The sequence below is a fragment of the Hyaena hyaena genome, unplaced genomic scaffold (genome assembly GCF_003009895.1).
Source record: "Hyaena hyaena isolate Hyena2069 unplaced genomic scaffold, ASM300989v1 scaffold_570, whole genome shotgun sequence".
Lineage (NCBI taxonomy): Eukaryota > Metazoa > Chordata > Mammalia > Carnivora > Hyaenidae > Hyaena > Hyaena hyaena.
Genome location: NW_024081201.1, coordinates 739,580 through 758,411, shown reverse-complemented (window position 1 = coordinate 758,411; position 18,832 = coordinate 739,580).

Here is an 18,832-nt window from a genome sequence, read left to right as displayed (position 1 = left end):
CTTAGTTCTCACCTGGTTAGTCTCCGCTCATTTCATAAACAGATATTGAATCCGAAGGGCAGAGTCCCCAACACCCTGTTCTTCCCTTCCTGTGCTGAGACAGTCCAGGATCAGGTGTGCTTTTGAATATACCTCTTAGGGAGTGAGGAGAGATAGTGCCTTAAGCACTAGGCCTGCACTGCCACAAAGGGGGTCAACAGTTAGTGTCAACCCAAAGCAAAAGTGCCTAAGGATAATAGCTTTAAGACAGGTGAGAAAGCTGTAACAAAGAGTTGCAATAATTGTCTTCATTTTCTTGTTTTCTGTATATAATATATATATTATAAATGTTATTTATAACATTATAAATATATGATAATATAAATGTTATCAATTATAGTGTTATTGAATGTATACATATATATTCAGTAATATATATATTAGTGTAATTGAAGTCCATGATTTAGATCTCTGTGTAGACTCATGAGATCTCTCTGCAGTTACACTCTTCACCAAACTCTGGGTTTGGAGGGTCCCAAAAGTTTTCAATGGTGTTGCTTTTTTCAATGAATATTAAATATTTAGTTGTTTTGTAGATTTTGGTTTTTTATGACTGCGAATTACTTCCATAAAAGATATAAAACAATTTATGAATGTATGTATTAAGATGAGAACCCACACATTAAGTGAATAGTGAACAAATCTCCCTTTCAGAAAGAAAAGAAAAATATTTAAATTTAGGGTGATCTTTTGGTTGATGTGTATTATTCAGAAATCTGAGATGACCCTCAAACATCCCATCTCCTGGAGTAAAAGTCCTTAGTATCCCTGCCTCTTGGGTGTGGACAGGACCTGTGAATCAATTGGATGTCACACCTGTGATTAGATTACATTATCTTATAAAGCTGAAGGGAATTTTCAGATGGAATTAAGGTTGCAAATCACTGGTCTTTGAGTTAATCACAGGGAATTATCCTGAGCGGTCCTGATCTAATCAGGTGAACCATCACAAGAGACTGGGCCCTTCCCAATGTTAGAGAAATCTGAAGCAGCAAATGTTCTCTTCTCAGCCTTGAAGAAGCAAATTGCCACCGTATAGCACAATGTGAAAGGGACATGTGGCTTGTTAGACCAACACCTGGCTGATGGCAACAGAGCAGGGACCTCACTCTCACAGCTTCAAGGAACTGAATTCTACTAAGAACCAGTGACTTTAGAAGAGGACCCTGAACTTCAGATGAGAATACCCGCCCCAGCTAACAGCTTGATTCTGCTCTGTTAGTCCCTGAGATGACCCAGTGAACTAGTGTCCAGGCTCCTGAAAACTGTGAAATGAGAAATGTGTATAGTTGTAAATTACTGAGTGTGTAATAATTTTTTACATAGCAATAGAAAACTAATAGACTGGGCTAAGAAAAAAAATTGGAATCCACCATTTTCTTCTTTACATAATATATATATATAAAATAATTTCCCTACCCCCCTGAAAGTTATTTCACCTTGGGAGTGTTCAGATTCCACCCTGTGTCTTCAAAGTCATTGTGTACTCATATCTCTAATGAACATTTAACCATCTTAAGTCTGTCCCTCTTTAAGACAATCTTATATCTATTCCGTGTCGCTCTTTAAATATCTCTAAAGCTCACGCTTACTTTGCCAGCACATATACTAAATATCTCTGAAGCTTTATGTAAAAGAGTTGTCTACCTACAATTGTTTCTTGAAATTTACCTTCTGTCATTTGCTGCAAACCAGCTTGCCCTCATTAATCCACAGATACACTATTGCCATGTTTGTTCATATTCTTGCTAATGAGTCTTGCTACCTTCTTTTATCAGCCTAAATAGGATCCCTGAACAATCTCATCTATGCCCGTTATTTCAGTTGCTATATATATGCTGATAATTAGTCTCTAGACCAGATCTTTCTTCTTTGCTTCAAACCTGTGCATCTAGTTGCATATAGGATGCCTCTATTTGGGTTCCTTAGATACCTTTAGTGCAATATACATAAAGTTCAATGGATAAGCCATGTCCCAGATTGGGTCCTTTCCTACTGATCCCATTTTAGTGAATACCATTTCCCTGGTTACCCAATTTTAGGGACTTGATATTCTCTTAGATCTGTGTTTACGCTTTTCCCTTTCCCTTATCTCCACATTTAGTCATTTACCACATTTTGCTAGTCTTAGTCTATCTTATTTATATTCACTCTTAAGTGTTTATAAGACACCAGTATCTCTTTTCATATTCTGCAGTATCCTTAGAGTGAATCTCTCTTTTCAATCCAATTGATCTGTTTCTCTGCATTGCACTTGATGTAATCTTTATAATGCACATATGTGATTATGTCACTTCTATACTTAGAATTTGAATGACCTCTTTTCTTCTGGGCAAAATTCCAGACTTTTAAACAGAGTGCACAGTCCTTGAATCATCCTTCTATCCTTATTTCACAACTCCCTCCCTCATTGCTGTCTACAACCTTTACTGCTGTCCAGTTACTTGCCTCCAGGTCTTCTTATTGACACCCCCTCTGCTAGGAAACTCTTCCATGTTCTCCTCACTTCTTTCAGTTGGTCCACTTACTCCTTGAAGTTGAAGGTTGAAGAAGTCTTCTCTGACATGTCATACCTGCATTGTCTTTTGTTCATCATAGCACTGTGTCCTGAGATTTCAAACTCTGTTACAGTTGAATGGCTTTTATACTCTTTCAGACAATAACTTCCTACTTTCTTTAGGACAGGCCTGCTTTCTTATCATGGTTAATCCCAACATGGTGCCTAACACAGTATAAATATTTTAGGAAAAGGTAATTGATCATCCAAACTACAGCAAATGTTTATCATATCATTAAAATGTACGATATTACCTAGATCAGTGAAATTCTTGTTCCAGTAACAAGTATCTCATATATAAACTATATTACACATTTGTACTCATATAATATTTTCTAAAGATGAAATTATATAAGCATATTTAGGTAAAATAACTTTTTGAGGAACATTTCCTTTATAGTCCTTTCTATGTCAACTCAGTTCCTATGTCTTTTGTCTTGTTAAAGAAAGGTTAGTACTTTTATTCAACATACTGGAAATGCTAGCCATAGCAATCAGACAATAAAAAGAAATAAGAATAATCTATATTGGTAAAGAAGAAGTTAAACTATCACTATTTATAGGTGACATGATGCTATACAGAGGAACTCCTAAAGACTCCACCAAAAACCTACTAGAACTGACAAATGAATTTGGTAAAGTTGCAAGATACAGAATTAATACCCAGAAATTGATACTGCTTCTATACTAAGTATAGAAAAGCTAAGTAGCAGAAAGAGAAATTAAGAAAATGACACCATTTATAATTGCAGCAAAAAGAGTAAAATACCTAGGAATAAACTTAACCAAGTAGGAGAAAGACATATACTCTGAAGACTATAAAACACTGATGAAAGAAATTGAAGACACAAACATATGGAAAGATATTACATGCTTATGAATTAGAAGAATTAATCCTGTTAAAGTGTTCATAATACCCAAAGGAATCTACAGATTAACACAATCTCTATCAAAATACCAATAACATTTTCCACAGAACTAAAACATATAGTACTAAAATCTTTATGGAATCACAAAAGATTTCAAATAGCCAAAGCAATCTTGAGAAAGAAAAACAAAGCTGGAAGTATCACAAATCCAGATTTCAGGATATACTGCAAAGCTGTAGTAATCAAAACATTATAATACTGCACAGAAATAGATATGTAGATCAATGAAACAGAATAGTGAGTCCAGAAATAAGCCTATACTTATGGTCAATTAGTCTATGACAAAGGAAACAAGAATATACAATGGGGATAAGGCAGTCTCTTTAATAAATGATGTTGGGAAAACTGGACAGCTACAAGTAGAAGAATGAAACTGGACCACCTTTTAACACCACACACACAAGCCAAAAAACTATATAAAATACTTAAAATGAATTAAAGACCTAAATGTGAAACTTGAAACTATAAAAATCCTAGAATAGAATACAGTAAATTCTCTGACATGAGCCATTGCAACATTTTTCTAAACAACATTTTCTAAACATTTTTCTAAAAAGAAAAGTAAAACTATTGAGACTATATCAAAATAAAATCTTTTGCATAGCAAAGAAAACCATCAGCAAAACAAAGAGGCAACCTGCTGGATGGGAGAAGGCATTTCAAATTATATAACCAATACAGAGTTATTATACAAAATATGTATATAAAGAACTTTCTCAACTCATCACCAAAAGGCCCAAACAATTCAATTAAAAAATTGGCAGAGGATCTGAATAGCTATTTTTCCACAAAAAAGACATACAGATGCCAACAGACATATGAAAAGATGCTCAGCATCACTAATTGTCAGGGAAATGCAAATCAAAACCACAATGAGATATTACCTTATACCTGTTAGAAAAGCTAACATCAAAAAGACAAGAAATGACAAGTGTTGGAGAAGATGTAGAGAAAAGAAACCTTCATACACTCTTGGTAAGAATGTAAATTGATTCAGCCACTGTGAAAAACAGAATGGAGGTTTTTCCAAAAATTAAAAATGGAAAGACCATATGATCCAATAATTCCACTACTGGGTATTTACCCAAATAAAATTAATACACTAATTTGAGATGATATATGGACCCTTATGTTTATTACCAGCATTATTTATGATAGCTAAGATATGGAAGCAACCTAAGTGTCCATTCATAGATGAATGGATAAGGAAGATGTCACACACACACACAGTATATATATTATCAATATATCTATATATCACTATATTATCACTATATCACTATATATTATAGTGCATGCTGTTGGATTAACTTTACTAACCTATTAGTGTATTGCTATATGTCATAATGATATAATAATAATACATATTATATATAGTGAATAGTAATTTTACTCAACCATAAAAAAGGATATCGTGCCATTTAAGACAGCATGAATGAACGTGGAAGATATAATTCTAAGTGAAATAAGTCCATCAGAGAAAGACAAATATCATATGATTTCACTCATATGTGGAATCTAAAAAAAAGCAAATAGACAAAAAGCAGAATCAGACCTATAAATACAGAGAACAAACTGACAGTTGCCAGAGGAGAAGGGTGGGGAGATGGGCAAAATGGGTAAGGGAAAGTGAGAAATACAAGCCTCTAGATATGGAATGAATAAGTCAGGGCAATAAAACACACAGCATAAGGAATAGTCAGTGATATTGTAATAGTGATTCATGGTGACAGACGGTAGCTACACTTGTATTGAACATAGTATAATGTATAAATTTGTGAATCAATATGTTGTATACCTGAAATTAATGAAACATTGTCAACTATACTTAAAAAAGATAAAGGTTAGTGAAGTAAATCCAATAGAATGCACATTTCTTTATTTTTATTTATTTATTTATTTATTTTTAATTTTTGTTAATGTTTATTTGTTTTTGAAAGGGAAAGAGAGAGACATGAGATCCAGAATCTGAAGCAGGCTCCAGCTGTCAGTGCAGAGCCAGATGCAGGGCTTGAACCCATGAACCACAAGATCATGACCTGAGCCAAAGTCATTTGCTTAACCAACTGAGCCACCCAGGTGCTCCACGCATTTCTTTATTTTGTTGTAATATTTATTATTTAAAAATATAAACCAATGATTTTAATAAAACAATAAATACAGAAATAACTTCTGTTATGATATTGCTTATTTTTCAATTTATTTATGTTTTATAATGTAATCCATCCATATTATCTTAAAAAGACTACATATATGCTAGTAGATAGACAGGAGATATTTGAACTAATTATCTAGATTTTTTTTAAAGGTTGTTTGTTTATGTAATCTCACACCCAACGTGGGGCTCCAATTCGTAACCCCCAAGGTCAGGAGTTTCAGTTTCATGCTTTTCCAACTGAGCCAGCCAGGTGTCCCTAGGTTGTTAGCATAAAACAAATAACAATCTGAGGCAAACCTTTTAAAATTTGAATTAAAATAGCAAAATTTCTACTTACACTTTTTACTTTTCAATTTTACATATGTTTTTGGAAAAAATATTTTGGAAATATTCTCTTAGTTATATGAACTTTAAACTCTAAGCCAGTTTTGAGTTCCCTCTCCCATACCTCCTGCTTATCTCTATACCTAAACTTATATCCAACCGATTACCAAGTTCAGTAGTTTCCATCTCCTCAATATCTACTGATCTGATTCCTCCTTGGCTTTCTCTTCCTCTGTCTCCTCAGTATGGCTCTTTCATAATAGCTTCCTAATTTTTCTTCTCCACACTCCAATCCATCGTATAAAAAGACCAGTTATGCCATTTATTTACTGTAATGCAAATAGTTTCCATTGTTGAATCAGGGAAAAGTTCCTCAAGCTTGCGAGCCCAGTGCCCTGTATGACATGGCACCCTACTATTTCATTAGCCAGCCCTCCCTTTCTTTCTTATATAAACCCAACAGGAAACCACGTCCACGTAGTTCAACCTAAACCATATCCTATGTTTTCCAACACTTATATTTTTGTTGTAGTGTCTGGTAATTCTTCCCAATTTTCTTGTTAGTCTTTCTAAAATCTCACATAACCACCCTATGAGAAAGCATCGACTCCACAAAGCAATCCTTGATTTCCCAACCTTACGACATCAGTCCTTTGAACCACATTAATGTTCTCTATCCTCTAACATCACTTACATCCTGATTATTAATATAGATATTTGTAGAGTTATTTTATTAATCACTCTCTCTGAACACCTCAGGCACTAGATCACAATCATCCTGAGAGTACATTTTTCTTTTTATAATTTCATCCCCCACAGAGACTAATTTGGCATCTTATAACTATATTTACTATTTCTGTTTTTGTGGAAAAAGAACTGAATTTTCATTTGTTGACATACGTTAAAAGAAAGCATTCCATTTATAAAATGAAGTAGAGTGTTGAAATATGGAGTAGAAGTAAAGAGTTATTTAGTTAGGATCAAGTATAGTAAGAAAATTTAGTGCTCAACTTTTTAATTTACAGGAGTTCTATTTTAGTTAACTTCATTTTTCTCTTTTAACCTTTCTTCATTTTTGCTATATATGTCTTCATGTAGATATAGCAGTAACTATTTCTCTTCCCTGATGTCAAAGAATTCTCTATTTGATTTTCCCGAGGGTTAGGCAGAGTGATTTAGAATAAACTAAATTTGACTTGAATCCTTACATGTTTCTGAAAATGTCAAAGTTTTAAATTGCATACCTCTGTATAAGATTTGTGAAATCTTGACTTACTTCCAGATTCTGCTTTGAGCAACAAAACGCACCATGCTTAAAATCGAGCCATTTGAAGAATACTGAAAGTAATGTCTAAAAGAAATATTACTCAGCATATCATTCACCATATCATATTATTGTTCCTAATAATAAGATATTAGAAATATATTAATATGCTCAATATAACTATCTGCAAACTTCTAAGCCGAGGGAATGAATGGAATTGATGATATTAGTGACTTCTCTAAGCAGAGAAGGGTGGCAGATCTGAATGGAGGGTAAATGCTGTATTATCTCTATATCTCTGTGCAGGACTTTTAGCAGCTGCACTTGCAGAAAGCCATTTCATTAATGACTTTTTGGGGGGAGAGATAGTTCCATACAACACTAACCTGGATACATTTAATCTTTACATTTTTAGGAGGAAGCTGCTTAATTTGGAGCATGTACACTTCTGTTCAAATGTTGCTGTTGAAAGCTGCGTGTAGATCTTTTGAGAGGCCACATGCTTGAGTCTCTATTTTTAAATTTTCATGACAGCTTTTACACTCTCCTGAGCATGCAGGATCTAAGTTTCTACTGAAGCATGTAATTACCAGCAATGACTTAGCACCTGCCATGTGGTGCAAGTAATGGCAAACGGAAGCAATGTCAATAAGAGAAAATTGGCAAGCTGGAGATAGCCAAGTGAGATAACTCACAGACTTACATGCTCTGGCAAACTTTCCCACTGCTTCTAGTAGCGCAAAAGAACCTATTCACAAGGAATTTTATGTAATCTCCAAGGTGTGCACGTCCAAGAAAATAAGAGGGCTGCTTTATTGTTTAGAATGAAGACATGGCTTCATTGATGAATATGTCTTACTCTTCCAAAACTATTTCTCACTTAATCTGTCATTGTATCTGCTGCTTCCAGTATTTTATTTGCTCCTTTGGATTATGTCAGTAACTGTCGAAAGTAACTTTTAAAACATTTAGCTACGACTTGGAAGCCCTAGGAATGGGATTGGAGATAAACCTGTCATTTTGCCTTTGGGCTGTACATAATTCATCTGTGGAAGTTATTAAAATTTCAGATTTCTGGACTTATTTCTCAAAGATTCAGATTCAGTAGGTCTGGAATTAAAACCATAAATCTAGATTTTTCTGAAGCACTCGGTCTGTGGACTAGATAGAAAGGACGCTGCTTTAACTTGAAACAAAACAAAACAAAACAAAACAAAACAAAACAACCAGCTTCTTTCTACTCAGTGTGATTTGTGAGCCAGCAGGAACATCACTAGGAGCACAACAGAACTGCAAAATCACTGGCCACCTCACTTGCTGAATCAGAATTTCCATTTTAACAAGATGCCCAGGTGATCCACATACACATTAAAGTGTGAGCAGCATACATTTGCTTTAGCAAACACATTGGGTTTAGTTACAGGTGCTTAGTTAATTAGATTAGCTATAATTGTGAAGGAAAGTAGGACCCAGGAGAGGAGCATTTGGATGGAAGGGTGGGCTATGGTAATTGGGCCATTATGTGGGAAGATGGTGGTGCAAGGCCCAAGGCATCTTGGGAACAAGCTGGGGATTGAACTGGTTATGAAGGTAAGTAGAACAGATTTCGATGATTCCAGGCACTCTTCTGTCCAATATTAAAAAGGGCTACACTGCATTGCTGCTTCTTCAGTTAAAAATATCCTATCTATGTAATTCATTTATACTTTGGATTTTGCATGAAGCAGTTGTGATAAATTATTATAGTCTTTTCATTATGTTTTAATGCTTGAGGGGTAGCACAGATAGACTCTTTCTGAGCTCTCTCTATTCTGAAGTTTGTACAGATTGACACAGTCATAGTTGTTGAATAATTCAAGGTGGAAATATCTGATATTCTTTAGGTAACCGTGATCTTTAGGCCTGGATACAGATGCATTTTGCCTGAGCCAAATGATCTCAATTAAGATTAAAATTTCAAGCAAATCATAGAAGCTATATTCTCTGAATGAGTCCTGAATCTGGTGAAATGAACTCAGCTATTTTAAGCATCTATAAAGTGGAATAAATTATATGATAATAAATTAAATCACATAACCTAATGAATGTACTTCTTGTCACTTAGCAAGATAACTATTACAAGCTAAATACTAAAAGCTGTGTATTTAATTGATAAAAGCACACTTACTGCATTAGAAATACATAAAGTTACCCTGTAATGTCACTACCACACAGAGTTCTGTCTCATTAATTCCTAAGAGACACTGCGCAAGTTTTATGGTAATTTTGATACATTAAATTTCTTGGTATTTTAACTTGGATTTTGTAATCTTTTTTGCCAAATAATTATTTAACCTTACAAATGCTAGCTTTGTAATAATTAATTGGTATTTAATTATCATATAACCAGTAAAGTTATAATCTCTAAATGAAGTTTTATTTAATTTAAAATAACTGTTCATTTTAATTAAAAAATTTTTTTCAGAATAGTAGTGGGAGTTTTTATGCATGGCATAATGAACTTGGTCATTCTTCCTAACTGAGCAAGCAGGTAATCTCCTTTCAAGATTAGCAAGGAATTTAGACTTCATTCCTGATGGAAAAATACTCTGAAATTTTATTTTCCTTCTAAAAAGTAAATCCAAACCACATAATTTCTTCCTTTGGGAACCTAAATTGGATAATTATTGGGTTTATGACATTATAATTAATGAGTAAAAAGATAAAATTCATGAAAACTAGGAGGTGTAATTCTATTTCCAGTGTACTGATCTAGACAGCAGTCTTCTCACTCAATGAAAAGTAGCAAGAATCATACATATTTATTTTTGATGTATCACTCTTTCTGAAATTTCCATAATGAGAAGAATCACCTGGGGTACTTGTTTAGAAATACCACTTCCTGGGAAATTCTGATTTACTGAGACTGGGATAGGTCCTTGGAATTTGTATTTGTATCAAGGACCTAAATAATTTAAATCACCAGGGAAGGCTGGGAAACAAAATTCTCATATCAAGATCCAGAAAAAAGGAAATTCAGAATCGCTTGTGCTGAAACAAAAGTATAGATCAGTGCTCTGAACCTTGGCTGAGAAACCTCTCTGTGGCAAGGTACATCCAGGCCAATTAAATCATAATCTCTAAAGTGGGAACCAAGAGCCAAAATGAGAAATTTGGGGATTACCTCATAAAGGGTGTAAAAACCATACCAAATGGATACTTTGCAAGGGGATAAAGTTATACGGTCACTGTTCACTGAAAGAACATAACAAAAATATTGAATTAGGAGTCTCAGGTGGTGGTTTTAAGATTTGAGCTTCTATCAGAATCACATGGAAGGCTAAATAAAATAAATTGATTAGCCTCACCACAGAGTTTCTAATTAGTTAGTCTGGGGTGGAGCCGAATATCTTATATTTCTAGTAAGGTCTAGGTAAAGCTGATGCTGCTGACCCAGGAAACACATTTGAGAACCAAAGTTCTAAGGGAAGGATGAGTGATGTCAAATGGGAGCATTGTGGGACCAAGTTAGATTGAGTTCAATCCTGGGTAAAATGTTAGTTTGCTAGAATCCCATGCAGCTACATGGGATTATAATAGAAATAGCTTACCGTTACAGAGTACTTACTATGTGCCACGGGTTGTTCCAAACACACACACACACACATATGTATAATCATTTACTCTTTTATTTTATTTACTTTTTAATGTTTTATTTATTTTTGAGAGAGAGAGAGAGAGAGACCACATGAGCAGGAGATGGTCAGAGAGAGAGGGAGACACAGAATCTGAAACAGGCTCCAGGCTCTGGGCTAGCTGTCAGCACAGAGCCCAACACGGCGCTTGAACCCATGAACCGTGAGATCATGACCTGAGCTGAAGTTGAATGCTTAACCGACTGAGCCACCCAGGCGCCCTTTCATTTACTTTTTTAAAAGTAATCCTACATGACAGATGTACTATAATGGTTTCTACTTTACAGCTGTGGAAGTTGAGGTACAGGGAGGTTAAATAACTTGTTCAAGACAATGCACTTAGTAAACTGTAGAGTTGGAATTGGAATCCAGATGGTCAGGTCCAAGATACATACAGTTAACTACTGTTACACTGAGGGAGGTGATGATAGACAGGGTTTGTTCAAACAATAGATGTTTGTAGCAGACTTAGATCACACTAGCTTTATTTCTTTCACCCTCCCCAGTAGGAAGTTCTAGAGAAATATTTTAGGAAACTAAATACCTGGAACACAAATCAAAGTAAAAGGAAAGAAGGTAGCCAGGTTCAGAAATAACTTTGCATATGTATGAGTAAGAAGAGGACCAATTTAAGAGGGAGTTTAAAATATTAGCTCACTTGTGCCTTTCTGAAAGAGTATGGGAATAGTATAAAAGATAAATAAACCACTATATCCTACCACTACATAAAAAGATGTGACATAAAGAAATGCTATTCGAATGGCACCTGGGTGGCTCATTTGGTTAAATATCTGACTCTTGATTTCAACTCAGGTCATGATCTCACGGTTCTTGAGATCGGCACTGACAGTGCAGAGCCCACTTGGGATTCTCTCTCTGCCCCTTCCTCTCCTCTCCAAATAAATAAATAAACTGGAAAAAAAAAAAAAGAAATGCTATTTGAGGACTGAAACATGCATACACTGAGGAATGACTGTATCTGGAGAGGTTTTGGCTTTCATTAGGCCAGCAAGAGTACAGGCTTTCACAACACCAATTGCAGTGTCAACTTATGAATCTGTAAGGGTGATTTTTAAGTTAGAAAAATCCCAGCACTATTTTTTGATTCAACCGTCAAATATTTACTCTGTGCTCAGCATCTAGGCACTAAGGATTCAACAGTGAACAAACAAGAACACGTTCCTGTTGGGACGATGCTTATAGTCTAGTAAACGGAGTGGTGAGTGGGGACTTATTTAGTAAATCAAATAATTTAGATATTCATAAATTGTTTTAGAGGAAAAACAGGACGATGGGCATAGAGCATGCTGGGATGGTAGCATCCCATACATAGCAGGATGTATGGTAGATGATAATGACATTTGCTCATATAGTCAGGGAAGTCTCTGATTAAGTTGGCAATTGAACAAAAATGTATAAGAAAGGAAGTGTGAGGCCAAAGTATAAATGAAGCCTTGAGTCCTAGAACGAGCCACCTGATTTCACAAAATGAAACACTGGTGCCTATGATATGCAGGGTCGCCCCCAATGACAATGCATTCCCTTTTGCATCTGAAAAAATCAATGTCCACAGGAGAGAAATCACCCAAATGTGACTATAGGCAGAATTTCCGGAGAACAAGGCTTACTTTCTCTACATCTGGCAAGCGGACTACATGAGTTTCTTGCCAGTGTAATTCCAATGGACTACAAATGGGTGCTAAACTGGAATTGAGATTATATCTATGTATACTGCTACAAGTATAGATTAATATAGATATTACAGGCTTTGCTTATCATGGAAGAGAAGGAACTGTAGAGAATGCAGTTAAAAGTTTTGAACAGAAAATTCTCTATCAATTTGAAAGAAAAATTCTCTATCAATTTGTCCCACCAAGATACGTTTCTTTTGAACAGAAACATTTTACTGCTAATGTAGAAGAAAGAGCAAAAAAAATATAACATTATATGAATGTATTACATTCTTTGACTCACTGAGCTGTGTTCTCACTGAAAATTGGAATGGGAAATTAAAACATTTCATATTTTAAATAGGTGTCGGTGGGATTTGAAAAGCTGGTTTAGTCAATTAAATACATTGAATATGAGAGGATAATGTGGGAAATGCACATAGATTTCTTTTGTTTTGTCTGATTTCATTATCCTGGGACCAGGATTAAATTTTCACATGCCAGGAAAGGAAGATATCATTGTGTAAGACATGCTATCTCCTCCATTAACTTTGGGCATATTCCTATCATACTTTGGGAGTAGGTAATAGTTTTATGCAATAAAACCAAATTAGGGCTAAGGGTGAATGGAATCCCATTGGTGAACTGTAAAGATATTCTGTGATTTTTTACCTGAAGAATTCTATGATATCTTCCTGGAAATGGGGCATAGGAGAGACATTAGCATGTCTGTTGTTATTGTTTGCTTTATGGGTAAGCATTAGATTTCAACCAGAGAACCATTCCTTGGCAGGGAGATTATGGCTGAAAGCAGGTACTAAATGGAAAGGTGGAAAGAGAGGCAAATGGGAAAGGTACCCAAGAATGGATGCAATGATACTATTCCCAAGAGAGAGTAAGAGCAAGAAAATATCTCTCTTAGCTAGTTTTCTCAGATCTCATGATGGATAGTGGCTGATGTTGGGAGGAGCCACTTGAATTGTTTGTGCAGAGAAGAGAAACAGACACCTAGTGAGTTCAGGGTTCTTCCTAAAAACACTTCTTTATAAAGAAATCCTATCTGTCAAATCATCTTACTGGAAGCTAGTTGGAGCTAGTTTGGCTTACAAATTGTAGCCTTTATTTACCACTTTGGGTTTTTGCAAGTATCCTAAGATAAATACTACCATGAATTGAAAGGGGGAATGTTATCCAAGTCTAAATATATTTATATAGACTAAATTCTCTGACTGCAGTGGAATTAAATTAGAAATGAATAAAAGTAAAATAATTGGGAACCCCCATGTACTTGGAAATTAAAAAGTTAATGTCAACAATATGTGCGATGGCTTAATCATTATTAGCAGCTATATGTGACGGCTCTACTGATTTTAGGAGGATTCAATAATTAGGACAGGCTGGAATAATGGAGGACCATTATCATGATTAAAACAATCTGCTACCTTCTATTTCTGGCCAAATTTGAGTAACTATACCATACTTCCGTTGTACTATAAAGCAACTAGAAACACAGAAAAAATAGGTGAAACTGATGTTTTCAGACTTTGGACAAGAGGTAGCACAGTACTGTGATAAAAATAAAGAAGAAGATGAAGAAAAATAAGAAGGTGAATTGTATGACTGCCCTATCTTTCTGACAAGATGCTCCTCTTCAAAGTGCCTAATATATGCACATGTCTGGGAAGGAGGGCTATTAGGACCTGAGAACAATACCATGGTCTTGCGACTGGAGTTCAGGAAGACTGAGTGGCTAGAATGTGCAGTGTAGAGTACTGGGGAGGAATGTAAAGAAGATTCTCTTTGAATCTGTAGCAGAATACCAATCTGGGAACGTCTAAGTGAAAGTGCATGAGGCCAAGCAAAAACTCTTAGAGGGTTGTAATTTGAATAATTTCTAGAACTTTTAAGAACTTTTAAATTCTGACCAGTTAGAGATATAAGAATATCTGGGGTGTTTAGTAAAGATCCTAAAAGTGTGAAACTTCACTCCTAGACCTGGAGTAAAGAATATAGCTGACTAGTCCCAACAAAGCTTAAAGACAAACCTCAAAAGGATAAAGCTGAACCACAAGTTATTTAACTACCCCCAAAATGTTTAACACCCTTTACGGAAAGCAAAACCCAGACTAAAGATAACAATCAGAAATAGTCAAGCCAGAAAACAGTGGAAAAACACTTTTAAAGTACTAATTAGATAGCATAAAACAAAACACACTGTTAACCTATAAGTCTCTATCCACTGAAAATATCCTTAATAAATGAAGGCAAAATGAAAATATTTTCAGATCAGCAAAAGGTTAAAGATTTTATTGCCAGAAGATCTGAATAACATTTTCCTGAATGTTAAAGGAAATTCCTGAGGCAGAAGAAAATGATGCCGGGTGGATACTCAGATTTATAAAAAAGAATGAAGAGTGCCATAAATTATAAATATGTGGGTAAATAAAAACCCCCATATTTTTCTACATTAAAAATTCTTTAAAGTATAATTAACTTAAAATTTTTTATGTTTATTTTTGAGACAGAGAGAGAGAGAGACAAATACAAAGCATGAGTGGGGTCGGAGACAGAGAGGGAGACACAGAATCTGAAGCAGGCCCCAGGCTCGGAGCTGTCAGCACAGAGCCCAACAAGGGGCTTGAACCCACAAACCATGAAATCATGACCTGAGCCAAAGTCGACCACTTAACTGACTGAGCCACCCAGGTGCCCCTATAATTCACTTTTTAATGTGAAGTAATAACAATGAATGAAAGCAACCATAGAGTTGGAGAATATATTTGCTATACTCCAAAGAAATTCTGGGGTACTTTAGGAGACTTTGATTTCTTCAGCACTGTACAGTTTGAACTATAAGTTTGCTCCAGGTATATGGTCATAGGGAGGAATCAAATGTGCAAATCTCTGTAATTGGCATTTTTACAACTTGATTGTCTTTAAGTATTTGTTTAGTCCAAACTTTGGCCTTTTTTTCCCTGTAAGTAGCCAGATAATAGTATTTTAAGTTTTCAGCAGCATGCATTTTTGGTTATGACTGTTTACATCTGTCATATTTACACTTATGTAAATGAATGGGCACAGCAATATTTGGCCTGTGGCTATTGTTTGAATTTCATTGTCTCTCCTGTGATGAATTTTATTAGCCAAAAGACTTGGATATAGGGGAGCTGAGGAATCGAAGAGGGGGTTATTTTCTTTAAAGACTATATAAAGAGTTATTTTATATTCTATATATTAAATTTACAACTTCTGAAGTCACTGAGGAATCTAAAGCTGTAGTTTATTTTATTGTTTCAACTGACTTTCACTCATGGTAACTTCTTTCATTGTTTTTTTTTGGGGGGGGTACATTTTGATTGTGATTGTGAACTGTCTTAATTTGTAGGAATTTGGGGTCTGGATTGAAGATACATTTCCAGAGGATTTGCACTTACCTCTGCTGGGAACCAAGGTATGTGAAGGATCTGGGTCCATTTAAATAACTTGATTTGAGATTTTCCCAACTGTGGTGTTGGTGAACCACAGGGTAAGAACAGATTTATGACGGTAAATATCCAGGGGTGAGGTCTTATTAGTGGTGTTTTTATGGTCGTCATCATTGTCGTTATCATCGTCCTTAATCTTTTCCATCTCGAGTCCTAACAAATTGGTAAATTACCTACCTTTTCTCTGCATTGCCTGATGGAGTTTTTCTTGCCACTCATTGTCTAAGCGGACTCAAGTTCAGGGGCTCCATTTTGTACCACCTCAAGCCCAGTCCTAGTCCCCTGATCCTCCTGCAGCTCCTAATCTCCACCTGCCCTAACTTTATCAGTAATTAGTTGGGAATGTCCACCTACCTGATTCCCATGTGTGTCTCTCACTTGCTTCGGAACTTAAATATGGAATATCAGTGTAGTTTATTATGCCTCCTAAAAGTCCAATGCTATTAAAATTATGAACCCCCTCATAATAAATAAAAATGTTCATATGTTATATATATGTATAAAAATATGTATAAAACTGCAGATGGTGCACAAAATCGCTGGAGATAATCCCTGGACTCCTTAGAGTCAAAGTTTGATTTCTGTTAATTATTAAATTATTTAAAGTTTGAGTGAGCCATTTTGATTAAAATCAAATTCAAGGGGTGCCTGGGTAGCTCAGTTGGTTGAATGTCCCACTCTTGATCTCAGCTCAAGTCATGATCTCACAGTTTGTGGGATCTAGCCCTGCGTCTAGCTCTGCACTGGGCATGGAGCCTGCTTAGGGCTATTTCTTTCTCTCTCTCTCCCTCTCTCTCTCTCTCTTTCTCTCTTTCTTTTTCTGCCCTTCCATCACTCATGCTTTCTTTCTATCTCAAAAAGTAAATAAATAAACAAAACGAAATTCAAGGGGCACCCGGGTGGCTCAGTTGGTTAAGTGTCTGACTTTGGCTCAGGCCATGATCTCACAGCTCTTGAGTTCAAGCCCCAAGTCAGGCTCTGTGCTGACAGCTCAGAGCCTGGAGCCTGCTTCAGATTCTGTTTCCATCTCTCTGGCACTCCCCTGCTCACACATTTTCTCTCTGTCTCAAATATAAATAAACATTATAAAATTTTTTTAAAAATAAAAAATAAAAATACTTAAAAAATAAAATTCAAAATTAAATTTCAGTACAATAATTGTAATTCCTGACTGTTGTATAGAAGACTTGATATATAAATAGGATCTTGTGGGTATGTTGGGGTAGGAGAAATAGGAATAGTAATTAGAGGGTTTCCACTTCTTATAAATGGAAGTGGCATTATTGGCAATAGGGAAAATACTCTGGTTGCCTGGATAATTATGTGGTGTTATTTCCTGCTCTCGATTAGTTGATGGTTTGAAACAACAATGATCAAGGAAAGTTTTATGCAATGTGGTTTCTTTATCCAATTTTTGTTTATTAATATCTGTAAATTATTTGCTTTAATACCATGTCCTTGGGATTGTACAGAATTGAAGTAAGGGTTTTCACAAGCATCTTAAGTGAAAAGAGAAATATTTCCACTGAATCAATTAGGTTCAATAGAATATTTAGGATTGTGTATTATATAATTAAAGTATCTACAAGTATTTTCTCCATTAAGCATTCTCTCAAGGCACATATCAATATATACTCTTTAAATGACATTATAGTAGCATTTCAAAATGTCTGAATAATAGATTTTAAGGAACAGTATTATGGTTAAATGAATTGGCAATGGCCTGAGTAAGGCTTAGGGAAACAGGTTACTTTACAGAATAATTTTTCAGAAACTTTAAAATACAACGATAGTATTGTGAAATCTCTAAAATGAGGTAGAACAAGCTGCATTTTGTCATCTCATTGAAACACGAAATCTTTTTCTCTTGGTGCTTCTCTTGGGACAATAGATTTAAAACATATCTGTGTCCTTTTATACTACTTTTCTTTCTAGTTAAATATGAAAGAAAATATACACATTTATGTCATGAATATTCTTTTATGTATTTCATTAAATACATAAAAATTTAAATAATTAGTTCTTAAAATAGAAACTATGTGTATAGAACAGAAGAACACTAGGTTGATTTCTAATATAAATCTAAATTATCAATATGAATAATTTAATAGCCAGAATCTGTTCTATTGGATCTGCTCATTACTGTTCATCTTAAGTCTCTCAAAACAATTTATGTGTGGCAGAACCAAGACCAAAATGCTCATTACCAAATCCCCAAATGTCTAAACTGTTTTTGCCTAAAACCTATGTGTTAAGTGTGAACAACTTGTTTTCCTCTGTCTGTTGGACTGACTACGTGAAAACTAAAGTTGAAGATGCTAATTACATATGTTAATACTGTGTGTTCTGCAGTAACGACGTGTCATTTATTCTCTATGAAGAAACTCATAATTAGGTTTAATAAACCTCAATAATTAAAAATTAAATAAAATCTTAAATATTTTATTTTTTTCTTTAATAGTTTATTGTCAACTTGGTTTTCATATAACGCCAAGTGCTCATCCCCACAACACCATGCCCAACACCCCCCTTCTCCTTTCTCATCAGCCCTCAGTTTGTTCTCAGCATTCAAGAGTCTCTCTTGCCTTCCTCCCTCTCCCCAATTATTTTTCCCTTTCTCCCCCATGGTCCTCTGTTAAGTTCCTCCTAATCCACCTATACATGCAAACATATGGTATCTGTCCTTCTCTGCCTGACTTATTTCGCTTAGCATAACACCCTCTAGTTCCATC